Source organism: Phyllobates terribilis, unplaced genomic scaffold, assembly GCF_046119375.1.
Source record: "Phyllobates terribilis strain yellow unplaced genomic scaffold, ASM4611937v1 Scaffold_170__1_contigs__length_4071412, whole genome shotgun sequence".
Taxonomy (NCBI): Eukaryota; Metazoa; Chordata; class Amphibia; order Anura; family Dendrobatidae; genus Phyllobates; species Phyllobates terribilis.
The window spans coordinates 912,386-925,959 of NW_027362930.1; the positions used below are offsets into that span (position 1 = coordinate 912,386).

General features: G+C 45.1%; 10 non-coding genes across 10 annotated transcripts; all 10 read right to left on the reverse strand.

The window, feature by feature from the left end:
- Positions 1 to 817: 817 nt before the first annotated feature.
- On the reverse strand, positions 818 to 1,008 carry LOC141212065 (U2 spliceosomal RNA). The gene has a single exon (XR_012281884.1). It is a non-coding gene; the product is annotated as a U2 spliceosomal RNA (small nuclear RNA).
- A 1,115-nt stretch (positions 1,009 to 2,123) lies between these two features.
- On the reverse strand, positions 2,124 to 2,314 carry LOC141212066 (U2 spliceosomal RNA). The gene has a single exon (XR_012281885.1). It is a non-coding gene; the product is annotated as a U2 spliceosomal RNA (small nuclear RNA).
- Positions 2,315 to 3,428: 1,114 nt separating this feature from the next.
- LOC141212068 (U2 spliceosomal RNA) lies at positions 3,429 to 3,619 on the reverse strand. Its single transcript, XR_012281886.1, has one exon. It is a non-coding gene; the product is annotated as a U2 spliceosomal RNA (small nuclear RNA).
- Positions 3,620 to 4,734: 1,115 nt separating this feature from the next.
- Positions 4,735 to 4,925, reverse strand: LOC141212069 (U2 spliceosomal RNA). Its single transcript, XR_012281887.1, has one exon. It is a non-coding gene; the product is annotated as a U2 spliceosomal RNA (small nuclear RNA).
- Positions 4,926 to 6,040: 1,115 nt separating this feature from the next.
- On the reverse strand, positions 6,041 to 6,231 carry LOC141212070 (U2 spliceosomal RNA). The gene has a single exon (XR_012281888.1). It is a non-coding gene; the product is annotated as a U2 spliceosomal RNA (small nuclear RNA).
- A 1,115-nt stretch (positions 6,232 to 7,346) lies between these two features.
- Positions 7,347 to 7,537, reverse strand: LOC141212071 (U2 spliceosomal RNA). Its single transcript, XR_012281889.1, has one exon. It is a non-coding gene; the product is annotated as a U2 spliceosomal RNA (small nuclear RNA).
- Positions 7,538 to 8,652: 1,115 nt separating this feature from the next.
- LOC141212072 (U2 spliceosomal RNA) lies at positions 8,653 to 8,843 on the reverse strand. The gene has a single exon (XR_012281890.1). It is a non-coding gene; the product is annotated as a U2 spliceosomal RNA (small nuclear RNA).
- A 1,115-nt stretch (positions 8,844 to 9,958) lies between these two features.
- On the reverse strand, positions 9,959 to 10,149 carry LOC141211448 (U2 spliceosomal RNA). Its single transcript, XR_012281422.1, has one exon. It is a non-coding gene; the product is annotated as a U2 spliceosomal RNA (small nuclear RNA).
- Positions 10,150 to 11,264: 1,115 nt separating this feature from the next.
- LOC141212073 (U2 spliceosomal RNA) lies at positions 11,265 to 11,455 on the reverse strand. The gene has a single exon (XR_012281891.1). It is a non-coding gene; the product is annotated as a U2 spliceosomal RNA (small nuclear RNA).
- Positions 11,456 to 12,570: 1,115 nt separating this feature from the next.
- Positions 12,571 to 12,761, reverse strand: LOC141212075 (U2 spliceosomal RNA). The gene has a single exon (XR_012281893.1). It is a non-coding gene; the product is annotated as a U2 spliceosomal RNA (small nuclear RNA).
- Between the last annotated feature and the right edge of the window lie 813 nt (positions 12,762 to 13,574).

Below are 13,574 nucleotides of genomic sequence, written 5' to 3' on the forward strand. Positions count from 1 at the left end.
GGAGGGCTCCTGATTACATACCTCTCCTGCTGCTGCTGCTGCTGGCTGTCCAGCAGCAGACTGAAGGTGGCTGCTGCTGTGCACAGGTATATAAAGGTTCAGAGCCTATTATGACACGCGCAGCCAGCGTTCCATTGCCACATTCCATCTACTGCAGGCAGGATACCTGGCTGGCTGAATGTCGCTGAGAAGCTCACAGAGACCGCCATAAGCAACAGTTTAACAGAATGCCACAGACTAATCAACCAAACTTTTTGGGTTGGGTTCTCTTTTATAGTCTGCAGGCATTAAATGAAAGAAGTCAGTGTTCCAGCAGAGGGAGACAACGTTTCAGAAAAGGCATTGTAGCAAACCAAAAAAGAAATTTTAAGCGCAGCAGAGTAACCAGCGCACATACCTGTTAGCTCAGGTGAGTTTAAAAGGCTGCTGTTGATAACAAGGGCATTTGCTAAATAGATGGTGTGTGTGCAACAATATACTGAAAGGTCAATTATATTGTGCAGCTTATCTCACCACCTGTAGTTATTTAGGTGAAAGCTCCAAAATGCTTGCCTAATATGTCTGTTTATCCAAAAGGAAGTAAAAAGAGAGAGCTAGAAAGATAGCATTGCATCACATTACATGGCAATGCAATGCACAGTTGCTGAAGTTGAACCAAAATGAGCTTGTAATCTGGCTTCTGCAACTTTGAACATGAAAAATCCAATGAGGAGAAGAAAAGCAAAGCCAAAGAGTCCATCCCAAAATCCGACAAACAAGCAAAATGAACAAAAAACATTGAATTCAATTCTTTCTGATTTTAGAAACTGCATTAAAGAAGGGGTGCACCGGTCCTGGAGATACTGCAATACCAGGTCAATGCGTGGAGTGGACAGAGCAAGCTCTTTTTCCATCTCCCTGTTCTAAAAATCCATTTAATATATGGTCCCCAGATAGGGGACGTATCAGATATTAAACTGATAAGAACAGATACTACACTTGATCTTAGCCAAAAGGCCGAGAAGCGATAACCAGAATTGGTTTCAAACTACGGAGCCACCCAAGGATCCTGAAAAGTCCATTTGTGGAGATGAGCTCCTGGACTCCCGTTAAGAAGACATGTTGTCAACCTCTAGATCCCTTACATGCCTGCACTTTTCGGCTTGCTGCTGCTGCAATCCACGCGTTTTAGATCTGCATAACTCCACCTCTTTAAACACAGCACCTTCACCCCCTGCTGTTCCCACCCGCCTCAACACCGTTGGAAGGGAGGAGAACCAATTAAGGCGGGGGGTGGGGTGGAACGAGCAGCTGTCTACCCTTAGCAGGAGGGCTCCTGATTACATACCTCTCCTGCTGCTGCTGCTGCTGGCTGTCCAGCAGCAGACTGAAGGTGGCTGCTGCTGTGCACAGGTATATAAAGGCTCAGAGCCTATTATGACACGCGCAGCCAGCGTTCCATTGCCACATTCCATCTACTGCAGGCAGGATACCTGGCTGGCTGAATGTCGCTGAGAAGCTCACAGAGACCGCCATAAGCAACAGTTTACCAGAATGCCACAGACTAATCAACCAAACTTTTTGGGTTGGGTTCTCTTTTATAGTCTGCAGGCATTAAATGAAAGAAGTCAGTGTTCCAGCAGAGGGAGACAACGTTTCAGAAAAGGCATTGTAGCAAACCAAAATAGAAATTTTAAGCGCAGCAGAGTAACCAGCGCACATACCTGTTAGCTCAGGTGAGTTTAAAAGGCTGCTGTTGATAACAAGGGCATTTGCTAAATAGATGGTGTGTGTGCAACAATATACTGAAAGGTCAATTATATTGTGCAGCTTATCTCACCACCTGTAGTTATTTAGGTGAAAGCTCCAAAATGCTTGCCTAATATGTCTGTTTATCCAAAAGGAAGTAAAAAGGGAGAGCTAGAAAGATAGCATTGCATCACATTACATGGCAATGCAATGCACAGTTGCTGAAGTTGAACCAAAATGAGCTTGTAATCTGGCTTCTGCAACTTTGAACATGAAAAATCCAATGAGGAGAAGAAAAGCAAAGCCAAAGAGTCCATCCCAAAATCCGACAAACAAGCAAAATGAACAAAAAACATTGAATTCAATTCTTTCTGATTTTAGAAACTGCATTAAAGAAGGGGTGCACCGGTCCTGGAGATACTGCAATACCAGGTCAATGCGTGGAGTGGACAGAGCAAGCTCTTTTTCCATCTCCCTGTTCTAAAAATCCATTTAATATATGGTCCCCAGATAGGGGACGTATCAGATATTAAACTGATAAGAACAGATACTACACTTGATCTTAGCCAAAAGGCCGAGAAGCGATAACCAGAATTGGTTTCAAACTACGGAGCCACCCAAGGATCCTGAAAAGTCCATTTGTGGAGATGAGCTCCTGGACTCCCGTTAAGAAGACATGTTGTCAACCTCTAGATCCCTTACATGCCTGCACTTTTCGGCTTGCTGCTGCTGCAATCCACGCGTTTTAGATCTGCATAACTCCACCTCTTTAAACACAGCACCTTCACCCCCTGCTGTTCCCACCCGCCTCAACACCGTTGGAAGGGAGGAGAACCAATTAAGGCGGGGGGTGGGGTGGAACGAGCAGCTGTCTACCCTTAGCAGGAGGGCTCCTGATTACATACCTCTCCTGCTGCTGCTGCTGCTGGCTGTCCAGCAGCAGACTGAAGGTGGCTGCTGCTGTGCACAGGTATATAAAGGCTCAGAGCCTATTATGACACGCGCAGCCAGCGTTCCATTGCCACATTCCATCTACTGCAGGCAGGATACCTGGCTGGCTGAATGTCGCTGAGAAGCTCACAGAGACCGCCATAAGCAACAGTTTAACAGAATGCCACAGACTAATCAACCAAACTTTTTGGGTTGGGTTCTCTTTTATAGTCTGCAGGCATTAAATGAAAGAAGTCAGTGTTCCAGCAGAGGGAGACAACGTTTCAGAAAAGGCATTGTAGCAAACCAGAAAAGAAATTTTAAGCGCAGCAGAGTGACCAGCGCACATACCTGTTAGCTCAGGTGAGTTTAAAAGGCTGCTGTTGAAACAAGGGCATTTGCTAAATAGATGGTGTGTGTGCAACAATATACTGAAAGGTCAATTATATTGTGCAGCTTATCTCACCACCTGTAGTTATTTAGGTGAAAGCTCCAAAATGCTTGCCTAATATGTCTGTTTATCCAAAAGGAAGTAAAAAGGGAGAGCTAGAAAGATAGCATTGCATCACATTACATGGCAATGCAATGCACAGTTGCTGAAGTTGAACCAAAATGAGCTTGTAATCTGGCTTCTGCAACTTTGAACATGAAAAATCCAATGAGGAGAAGAAAAGCAAAGCCAAAGAGTCCATCCCAAAATCCGACAAACAAGCAAAATGAACAAAAAACATTGAATTCAATTCTTTCTGATTTTAGAAACTGCATTAAAGAAGGGGTGCACCGGTCCTGGAGATACTGCAATACCAGGTCAATGCGTGGAGTGGACAGAGCAAGCTCTTTTTCCATCTCCCTGTTCTAAAAATCCATTTAATATATGGTCCCCAGATAGGGGACGTATCAGATATTAAACTGATAAGAACAGATACTACACTTGATCTTAGCCAAAAGGCCGAGAAGCGATAACCAGAATTGGTTTCAAACTACGGAGCCACCCAAGGATCCTGAAAAGTCCATTTGTGGAGATGAGCTCCTGGACTCCCGTTAAGAAGACATGTTGTCAACCTCTAGATCCCTTACATGCCTGCACTTTTCGGCTTGCTGCTGCTGCAATCCACGCGTTTTAGATCTGCATAACTCCACCTCTTTAAACACAGCACCTTCACCCCCTGCTGTTCCCACCTGCCTCAACACCGTTGGAAGGGAGGAGAACCAATTAAGGCGGGGGGTGGGGTGGAACGAGCAGCTGTCTACCCTTAGCAGGAGGGCTCCTGATTACATACCTCTCCTGCTGCTGCTGCTGCTGGCTGTCCAGCAGCAGACTGAAGGTGGCTGCTGCTGTGCACAGGTATATAAAGGCTCAGAGCCTATTATGACACGCGCAGCCAGCGTTCCATTGCCACATTCCATCTACTGCAGGCAGGATACCTGGCTGGCTGAATGTCGCTGAGAAGCTCACAGAGACCACCATAAGCAACAGTTTAACAGAATGCCACAGACTAATCAACCAAACTTTTTGGGTTGGGTTCTCTTTTATAGTCTGCAGGCATTAAATGAAAGAAGTCAGTGTTCCAGCAGAGGGAGACAACGTTTCAGAAAAGGCATTGTAGCAAACCAAAAAATAAATTTTAAGCGCAGCAGAGTAACCAGCGCACATACCTGTTAGCTCAGGTGAGTTTAAAAGGCTGCTGTTGATAACAAGGGCATTTGCTAAATAGATGGTGTGTGTGCAACAATATACTGAAAGGTCAATTATATTGTGCAGCTTATCTCACCACCTGTAGTTATTTAGGTGAAAGCTCCAAAATGCTTGCCTAATATGTCTGTTTATCCAAAAGGAAGTAAAAAGGGAGAGCTAGAAAGACAGCATTGCATCACATTACATGGCAATGCAATGCACAGTTGCTGAAGTTGAACCAAAATGAGCTTGTAATCTGGCTTCTGCAACTTTGAACATGAAAAATCCAATGAGGAGAAGAAAAGCAAAGCCAAAGAGTCCATCCCGAAATCCGACAAACAAGCAACATGAACAAAAAACATTGAATTCAATTCTTTCTGATTTTAGAAACTGCATTAAAGAAGGGGTGCACCGGTCCTGGAGATACTGCAATACCAGGTCAATGCGTGGAGTGGACAGAGCAAGCTCTTTTTCCATCTCCCTGTTCTAAAAATCCATTTAATATATGGTCCCCAGATAGGGGACGTATCAGATATTAAACTGATAAGAACAGATACTACACTTGATCTTAGCCAAAAGGCCGAGAAGCGATAACCAGAATTGGTTTCAAACTACGGAGCCACCCAAGGATCCTGAAAAGTCCATTTGTGGAGATGAGCTCCTGGACTCCCGTTAAGAAGACATGTTGTCAACCTCTAGATCCCTTACATGCCTGCACTTTTCGGCTTGCTGCTGCTGCAATCCACGCGTTTTAGATCTGCATAACTCCACCTCTTTAAACACAGCACCTTCACCCCCTGCTGTTCCCACCCGCCTCAACACCGTTGGAAGGGAGGAGAACCAATTAAGGCGGGGGGTGGGGTGGAACGAGCAGCTGTCTACCCTTAGCAGGAGGGCTCCTGATTACATACCTCTCCTGCTGCTGCTGCTGCTGGCTGTCCAGCAGCAGACTGAAGGTGGCTGCTGCTGTGCACAGGTATATAAAGGCTCAGAGCCTATTATGACACGCGCAGCCAGCGTTCCATTGCCACATTCCATCTACTGCAGGCAGGATACCTGGCTGGCTGAATGTCGCTGAGAAGCTCACAGAGACCGCCATAAGCAACAGTTTAACAGAATGCCACAGACTAATCAACCAAACTTTTTGGGTTGGGTTCTCTTTTATAGTCTGCAGGCATTAAATGAAAGAAGTCAGTGTTCCAGCAGAGGGAGACAACGTTTCAGAAAAGGCATTGTAGCAAACCAAAAAAGAAATTTTAAGCGCAGCAGAGTAACCAGCGCACATACCTGTTAGCTCAGGTGAGTTTAAAAGGCTGCTGTTGATAACAAGGGCATTTGCTAAATAGATGGTGTGTGTGCAACAATATACTGAAAGGTCAATTATATTGTGCAGCTTATCTCACCACCTGTAGTTATTTAGGTGAAAGCTCCAAAATGCTTGCCTAATATGTCTGTTTATCCAAAAGGAAGTAAAAAGGGAGAGCTAGAAAGATAGCATTGCATCACATTGCATGGCAATGCAATGCACAGTTGCTGAAGTTGAACCAAAATGAGCTTGTAATCTGGCTTCTGCAACTTTGAACATGAAAAATCCAATGAGGAGAAGAAAAGCAAAGCCAAAGAGTCCATCCCAAAATCCGACAAACAAGCAAAATGAACAAAAAACATTGAATTCAATTCTTTCTGATTTTAGAAACTGCATTAAAGAAGGGGTGCACCGGTCCTGGAGATACTGCAATACCAGGTCAATGCGTGGAGTGGACAGAGCAAGCTCTTTTTCCATCTCCCTGTTCTAAAAATCCATTTAATATATGGTCCCCAGATAGGGGACGTATCAGATATTAAACTGATAAGAACAGATACTACACTTGATCTTAGCCAAAAGGCCGAGAAGCGATAACCAGAATTGGTTTCAAACTACGGAGCCACCCAAGGATCCTGAAAAGTCCATTTGTGGAGATGAGCTCCTGGACTCCCGTTAAGAAGACATGTTGTCAACCTCTAGATCCCTTACATGCCTGCACTTTTCGGCTTGCTGCTGCTGCAATCCACGCGTTTTAGATCTGCATAACTCCACCTCTTTAAACACAGCACCTTCACCCCCTGCTGTTCCCACCCGCCTCAACACCGTTGGAAGGGAGGAGAACCAATTAAGGCGGGGGGTGGGGTGGAACGAGCAGCTGTCTACCCTTAGCAGGAGGGCTCCTGATTACATACCTCTCCTGCTGCTGCTGCTGCTGGCTGTCCAGCAGCAGACTGAAGGTGGCTGCTGCTGTGCACAGTTATATAAAGGCTCAGAGCCTATTATGACACGCGCAGCCAGCGTTCCATTGCCACATTCCATCTACTGCAGGCAGGATACCTGGCTGGCTGAATGTCGCTGAGAAGCTCACAGAGACCGCCATAAGCAACAGTTTAACAGAATGCCACAGACTAATCAACCAAACTTTTTGGGTTGGGTTCTCTTTTATAGTCTGCAGGCATTAAATGAAAGAAGTCAGTGTTCCAGCAGAGGGAGACAACGTTTCAGAAAAGGCATTGTAGCAAACCAAAAAAGAAATTTTAAGCGCAGCAGAGTAACCAGCGCACATACCTGTTAGCTCAGGTGAGTTTAAAAGGCTGCTGTTGATAACAAGGGCATTTGCTAAATAGATGGTGTGTGTGCAACAATATACTGAAAGGTCAATTATATTGTGCAGCTTATCTCACCACCTGTAGTTATTTAGGTGAAAGCTCCAAAATGCTTGCCTAATATGTCTGTTTATCCAAAAGGAAGTAAAAAGGGAGAGCTAGAAAGATAGCATTGCATCACATTACATGGCAATGCAATGCACAGTTGCTGAAGTTGAACCAAAATGAGCTTGTAATCTGGCTTCTGCAACTTTGAACATGAAAAATCCAATGAGGAGAAGAAAAGCAAAGCCAAAGAGTCCATCCCAAAATCCGACAAACAAGCAAAATGAACAAAAAACATTGAATTCAATTCTTTCTGATTTTAGAAACTGCATTAAAGAAGGGGTGCACCGGTCCTGGAGATACTGCAATACCAGGTCAATGCGTGGAGTGGACAGAGCAAGCTCTTTTTCCATCTCCCTGTTCTAAAAATCCATTTAATATATGGTCCCCAGATAGGGGACGTATCAGATATTAAACTGATAAGAACAGATACTACACTTGATCTTAGCCAAAAGGCCGAGAAGCGATAACCAGAATTGGTTTCAAACTACGGAGCCACCCAAGGATCCTGAAAAGTCCATTTGTGGAGATGAGCTCCTGGACTCCCGTTAAGAAGACATGTTGTCAACCTCTAGATCCCTTACATGCCTGCACTTTTCGGCTTGCTGCTGCTGCAATCCACGCGTTTTAGATCTGCATAACTCCACCTCTTTAAACACAGCACCTTCACCCCCTGCTGTTCCCACCCGCCTCAACACCGTTGGAAGGGAGGAGAACCAATTAAGGCGGGGGGTGGGGTGGAACGAGCAGCTGTCTACCCTTAGCAGGAGGGCTCCTGATTACATACCTCTCCTGCTGCTGCTGCTGCTGGCTGTCCAGCAGCAGACTGAAGGTGGCTGCTGCTGTGCACAGGTATATAAAGGCTCAGAGCCTATTATGACACGCGCAGCCAGCGTTCCATTGCCACATTCCATCTACTGCAGGCAGGATACCTGGCTGGCTGAATGTCGCTGAGAAGCTCACAGAGACCGCCATAAGCAACAGTTTAACAGAATGCCACAGACTAATCAACCAAACTTTTTGGGTTGGGTTCTCTTTTATAGTCTGCAGGCATTAAATGAAAGAAGTCAGTGTTCCAGCAGAGGGAGACAACGTTTCAGAAAAGGCATTGTAGCAAACCAAAAAAGAAATTTTAAGCGCAGCAGAGTAACCAGCGCACATACCTGTTAGCTCAGGTGAGTTTAAAAGGCTGCTGTTGATAACAAGGGCATTTGCTAAATAGATGGTGTGTGTGCAACAATATACTGAAAGGTCAATTATATTGTGCAGCTTATCTCACCACCTGTAGTTATTTAGGTGAAAGCTCCAAAATGCTTGCCTAATATGTCTGTTTATCCAAAAGGAAGTAAAAAGGAAGAGCTAGAAAGATAGCATTGCATCACATTACATGGCAATGCAATGCACAGTTTCTGAAGTTGAACCAAAATGAGCTTGTAATCTGGCTTCTGCAACTTTGAACATGAAAAATCCAATGAGGAGAAGAAAAGCAAAGCCAAAGAGTCCATCCCAAAATCCGACAAACAAGCAAAATGAACAAAAAACATTGAATTCAATTCTTTCTGATTTTAGAAACTGCATTAAAGAAGGGGTGCACCGGTCCTGGAGATACTGCAATACCAGGTCAATGCGTGGAGTGGACAGAGCAAGCTCTTTTTCCATCTCCCTGTTCTAAAAATCCATTTAATATATGGTCCCCAGATAGGGGACGTATCAGATATTAAACTGATAAGAACAGATACTACACTTGATCTTAGCCAAAAGGCCGAGAAGCGATAACCAGAATTGGTTTCAAACTACGGAGCCACCCAAGGATCCTGAAAAGTCCATTTGTGGAGATGAGCTCCTGGACTCCCGTTAAGAAGACATGTTGTCAACCTCTAGATCCCTTACATGCCTGCACTTTTCGGCTTGCTGCTGCTGCAATCCACGCGTTTTAGATCTGCATAACTCCACCTCTTTAAACACAGCACCTTCACCCCCTGCTGTTCCCACCCGCCTCAACACCGTTGGAAGGGAGGAGAACCAATTAAGGCGGGGGGTGGGGTGGAACGAGCAGCTGTCTACCCTTAGCAGGAGGGCTCCTGATTACATACCTCTCCTGCTGCTGCTGCTGCTGGCTGTCCAGCAGCAGACTGAAGGTGGCTGCTGCTGTGCACAGGTATATAAAGGCTCAGAGCCTATTATGACACGCGCAGCCAGCGTTCCATTGCCACATTCCATCTACTGCAGGCAGGATACCTGGCTGGCTGAATGTCGCTGAGAAGCTCACAGAGACCGCCATAAGCAACAGTTTAACAGAATGCCACAGACTAATCAACCAAACTTTTTGGGTTGGGTTCTCTTTTATAGTCTGCAGGCATTAAATGAAAGAAGTCAGTGTTCCAGCAGAGGGAGACAACGTTTCAGAAAAGGCATTGTAGCAAACCAAAAAAGAAATTTTAAGCGCAGCAGAGTAACCAGCGCACATACCTGTTAGCTCAGGTGAGTTTAAAAGGCTGCTGTTGATAACAAGGGCATTTGCTAAATAGATGGTGTGTGTGCAACAATATACTGAAAGGTCAATTATATTGTGCAGCTTATCTCACCACCTGTAGTTATTTAGGTGAAATCTCAAAAATGCTTGCCTAATATGTCTGTTTATCCAAAAGGAAGTAAAAAGAGAGAGCTAGAAAGATAGCATTGCATCACATTACATGGCAATGCAATGCACAGTTGCTGAAGTTGAACCAAAATGAGCTTGTAATCTGGCTTCTGCAACTTTGAACATGAAAAATCCAATGAGGAGAAGAAAAGCAAATCCAAAGAGTCCATCCCAAAATCCGACAAACAAGCAAAATGAACAAAAAACATTGAATTCAATTCTTTCTGATTTTAGAAACTGCATTAAAGAAGGGGTGCACCAGTCCTGGAGATACTGCAATACCAGGTCAATGCGTGGAGTGGACAGAGCAAGCTCTTTTTCCATCTCCCTGTTCTAAAAATCCATTTAATATATGGTCCCCAGATAGGGGACGTATCAGATATTAAACTGATAAGAACAGATACTACACTTGATCTTAGCCAAAAGGCCGAGAAGCGATAACCAGAATTGGTTTCAAACTACGGAGCCACCCAAGGATCCTGAAAAGTCCATTTGTGGAGATGAGCTCCTGGACTCCCGTTAAGAAGACATGTTGTCAACCTCTAGATCCCTTACATGCCTGCACTTTTCGGCTTGCTGCTGCTGCAATCCACGCGTTTTAGATCTGCATAACTCCACCTCTTTAAACACAGCACCTTCACCCCCTGCTGTTCCCACCCGCCTCAACACCGTTGGAAGGGAGGAGAACCAATTAAGGCGGGGGGTGGGGTGGAACGAGCAGCTGTCTACCCTTAGCAGGAGGGCTCCTGATTACATACCTCTCCTGCTGCTGCTGCTGCTGGCTGTCCAGCAGCAGACTGAAGGTGGCTGCTGCTGTGCACAGGTATATAAAGGCTCAGAGCCTATTATGACACGCGCAGCCAGCGTTCCATTGCCACATTCCATCTACTGCAGGCAGGATACCTGGCTGGCTGAATGTCGCTGAGAAGCTCACAGAGACCGCCATAAGCAACAGTTTAACAGAATGCCACAGACTAATCAACCAAACTTTTTGGGTTGGGTTCTCTTTTATAGTCTGCAGGCATTAAATGAAAGAAGTCAGTGTTCCAGCAGAGGGAGACAACGTTTCAGAAAAGGCATTGTAGCAAACCAAAAAAGAAATTTTAAGCGCAGCAGAGTAACCAGCGCACATACCTGTTAGCTCAGGTGAGTTTAAAAGGCTGCTGTTGATAACAAGGGCATTTGCTAAATAGATGGTGTGTGTGCAACAATATACTGAAAGGTCAATTATATTGTGCAGCTTATCTCACCACCTGTAGTTATTTAGGTGAAAGCTCCAAAATGCTTGCCTAATATGTCTGTTTATCCAAAAGGAAGTAAAAAGGGAGAGCTAGAAAGATAGCATTGCATCACATTACATGGCAATGCAATGCACAGTTGCTGAAGTTGAACCAAAATGAGCTTGTAATCTGGCTTCTGCAACTTTGAACATGAAAAATCCAATGAGGAGAAGAAAAGCAAAGCCAAAGAGTCCATCCCAAAATCCGACAAACAAGCAAAATGAACAAAAAACATTGAATTCAATTCTTTCTGATTTTAGAAACTGCATTAAAGAAGGGGTGCACCGGTCCTGGAGATACTGCAATACCAGGTCAATGCGTGGAGTGGACAGAGCAAGCTCTTTTTCCATCTCCCTGTTCTAAAAATCCATTTAATATATGGTCCCCAGATAGGGGACGTATCAGATATTAAACTGATAAGAACAGATACTACACTTGATCTTAGCCAAAAGGCCGAGAAGCGATAACCAGAATTGGTTTCAAACTACGGAGCCACCCAAGGATCCTGAAAAGTCCATTTGTGGAGATGAGCTCCTGGACTCCCGTTAAGAAGACATGTTGTCAACCTCTAGATCCCTTACATGCCTGCACTTTTCGGCTTGCTGCTGCTGCAATCCACGCGTTTTAGATCTGCATAACTCCACCTCTTTAAACACAGCACCTTCACCCCCTGCTGTTCCCACCTGCCTCAACACCGTTGGAAGGGAGGAGAACCAATTAAGGCGGGGGGTGGGGTGGAACGAGCAGCTGTCTACCCTTAGCAGGAGGGCTCCTGATTACATACCTCTCCTGCTGCTGCTGCTGCTGGCTGTCCAGCAGCAGACTGAAGGTGGCTGCTGCTGTGCACAGGTATATAAAGGCTCAGAGCCTATTATGACACGCGCAGCCAGCGTTCCATTGCCACATTCCATCTACTGCAGGCAGGATACCTGGCTGGCTGAATGTCGCTGAGAAGCTCACAGAGACCGCCATAAGCAACAGTTTAACAGAATGCCACAGACTAATCAACCAAACTTTTTGGGTTGGGTTCTCTTTTATAGTCTGCAGGCATTAAATGAAAGAAGTCAGTGTTCCAGCAGAGGGAGACAACGTTTCAGAAAAGGCATTGTAGCAAACCAAAAAAGAAATTTTAAGCGCAGCAGAGTAACCAGCGCACATACCTGTTAGCTCAGGTGAGTTTAAAAGGCTGCTGTTGATAACAAGGGCATTTGCTAAGTAGATGGTGTGTGTGCAACAATATACTGAAAGGTCAATTATATTGTGCAGCTTATCTCACCACCTGTAGTTATTTAGGTGAAAGCTCCAAAATGCTTGCCTAATATGTCTGTTTATCCAAAAGGAAGTAAAAAGGGAGAGCTAGAAAGACAGCATTGCATCACATTACATGGCAATGCAATGCACAGTTGCTGAAGTTGAACCAAAATGAGCTTGTAATCTGGCTTCTGCAACTTTGAACATGAAAAATCCAATGAGGAGAAGAAAAGCAAAGCCAAAGAGTCCATCCCGAAATCCGACAAACAAGCAACATGAACAAAAAACAATGAATTCAATTCTTTCTGATTTTAGAAACTGCATTAAAGAAGGGGTGCACCGGTCCTGGAGATACTGCAATACCAGGTCAATGCGTGGAGTGGACAGAGCAAGCTCTTTTTCCATCTCCCTGTTCTAAAAATCCATTTAATATATGGTCCCCAGATAGGGGACGTATCAGATATTAAACTGATAAGAACAGATACTACACTTGATCTTAGCCAAAAGGCCGAGAAGCGATAACCAGAATTGGTTTCAAACTACGGAGCCACCCAAGGATCCTGAAAAGTCCATTTGTGGAGATGAGCTCCTGGACTCCCGTTAAGAAGACATGTTGTCAACCTCTAGATCCCTTACATGCCTGCACTTTTCGGCTTGCTGCTGCTGCAATCCACGCGTTTTAGATCTGCATAACTCCACCTCTTTAAACACAGCACCTTCACCCCCTGCTGTTCCCACCCGCCTCAACACCGTTGGAAGGGAGGAGAACCAATTAAGGCGGGGGGTGGGGTGGAACGAGCAGCTGTCTACCCTTAGCAGGAGGGCTCCTGATTACATACCTCTCCTGCTGCTGCTGCTGCTGGCTGTCCAGCAGCAGACTGAAGGTGGCTGCTGCTGTGCACAGGTATATAAAGGCTCAGAGCCTATTATGACACGCGCAGCCAGCGTTCCATTGCCACATTCCATCTACTGCAGGCAGGATACCTGGCTGGCTGAATGTCGCTGAGAAGCTCACAGAGACCGCCATAAGCAACAGTTTAACAGAATGCCACAGACTAATCAACCAAACTTTTTGGGTTGGGTTCTCTTTTATAGTCTGCAGGCATTAAATGAAAGAAGTCAGTGTTCCAGCAGAGGGAGACAACGTTTCAGAAAAGGCATTGTAGCAAACCAAAAAAGAAATTTTAAGCGCAGCAGAGTAACCAGCGCACATACCTGTTAGCTCAGGTGAGTTTAAAAGGCTGCTGTTGATAACAAGGGCATTTGCTAAATAGATGGTGTGTGTGCAACAATATACTGAAAGGTCAATTATATTGTGCAGCTTATCTCACCA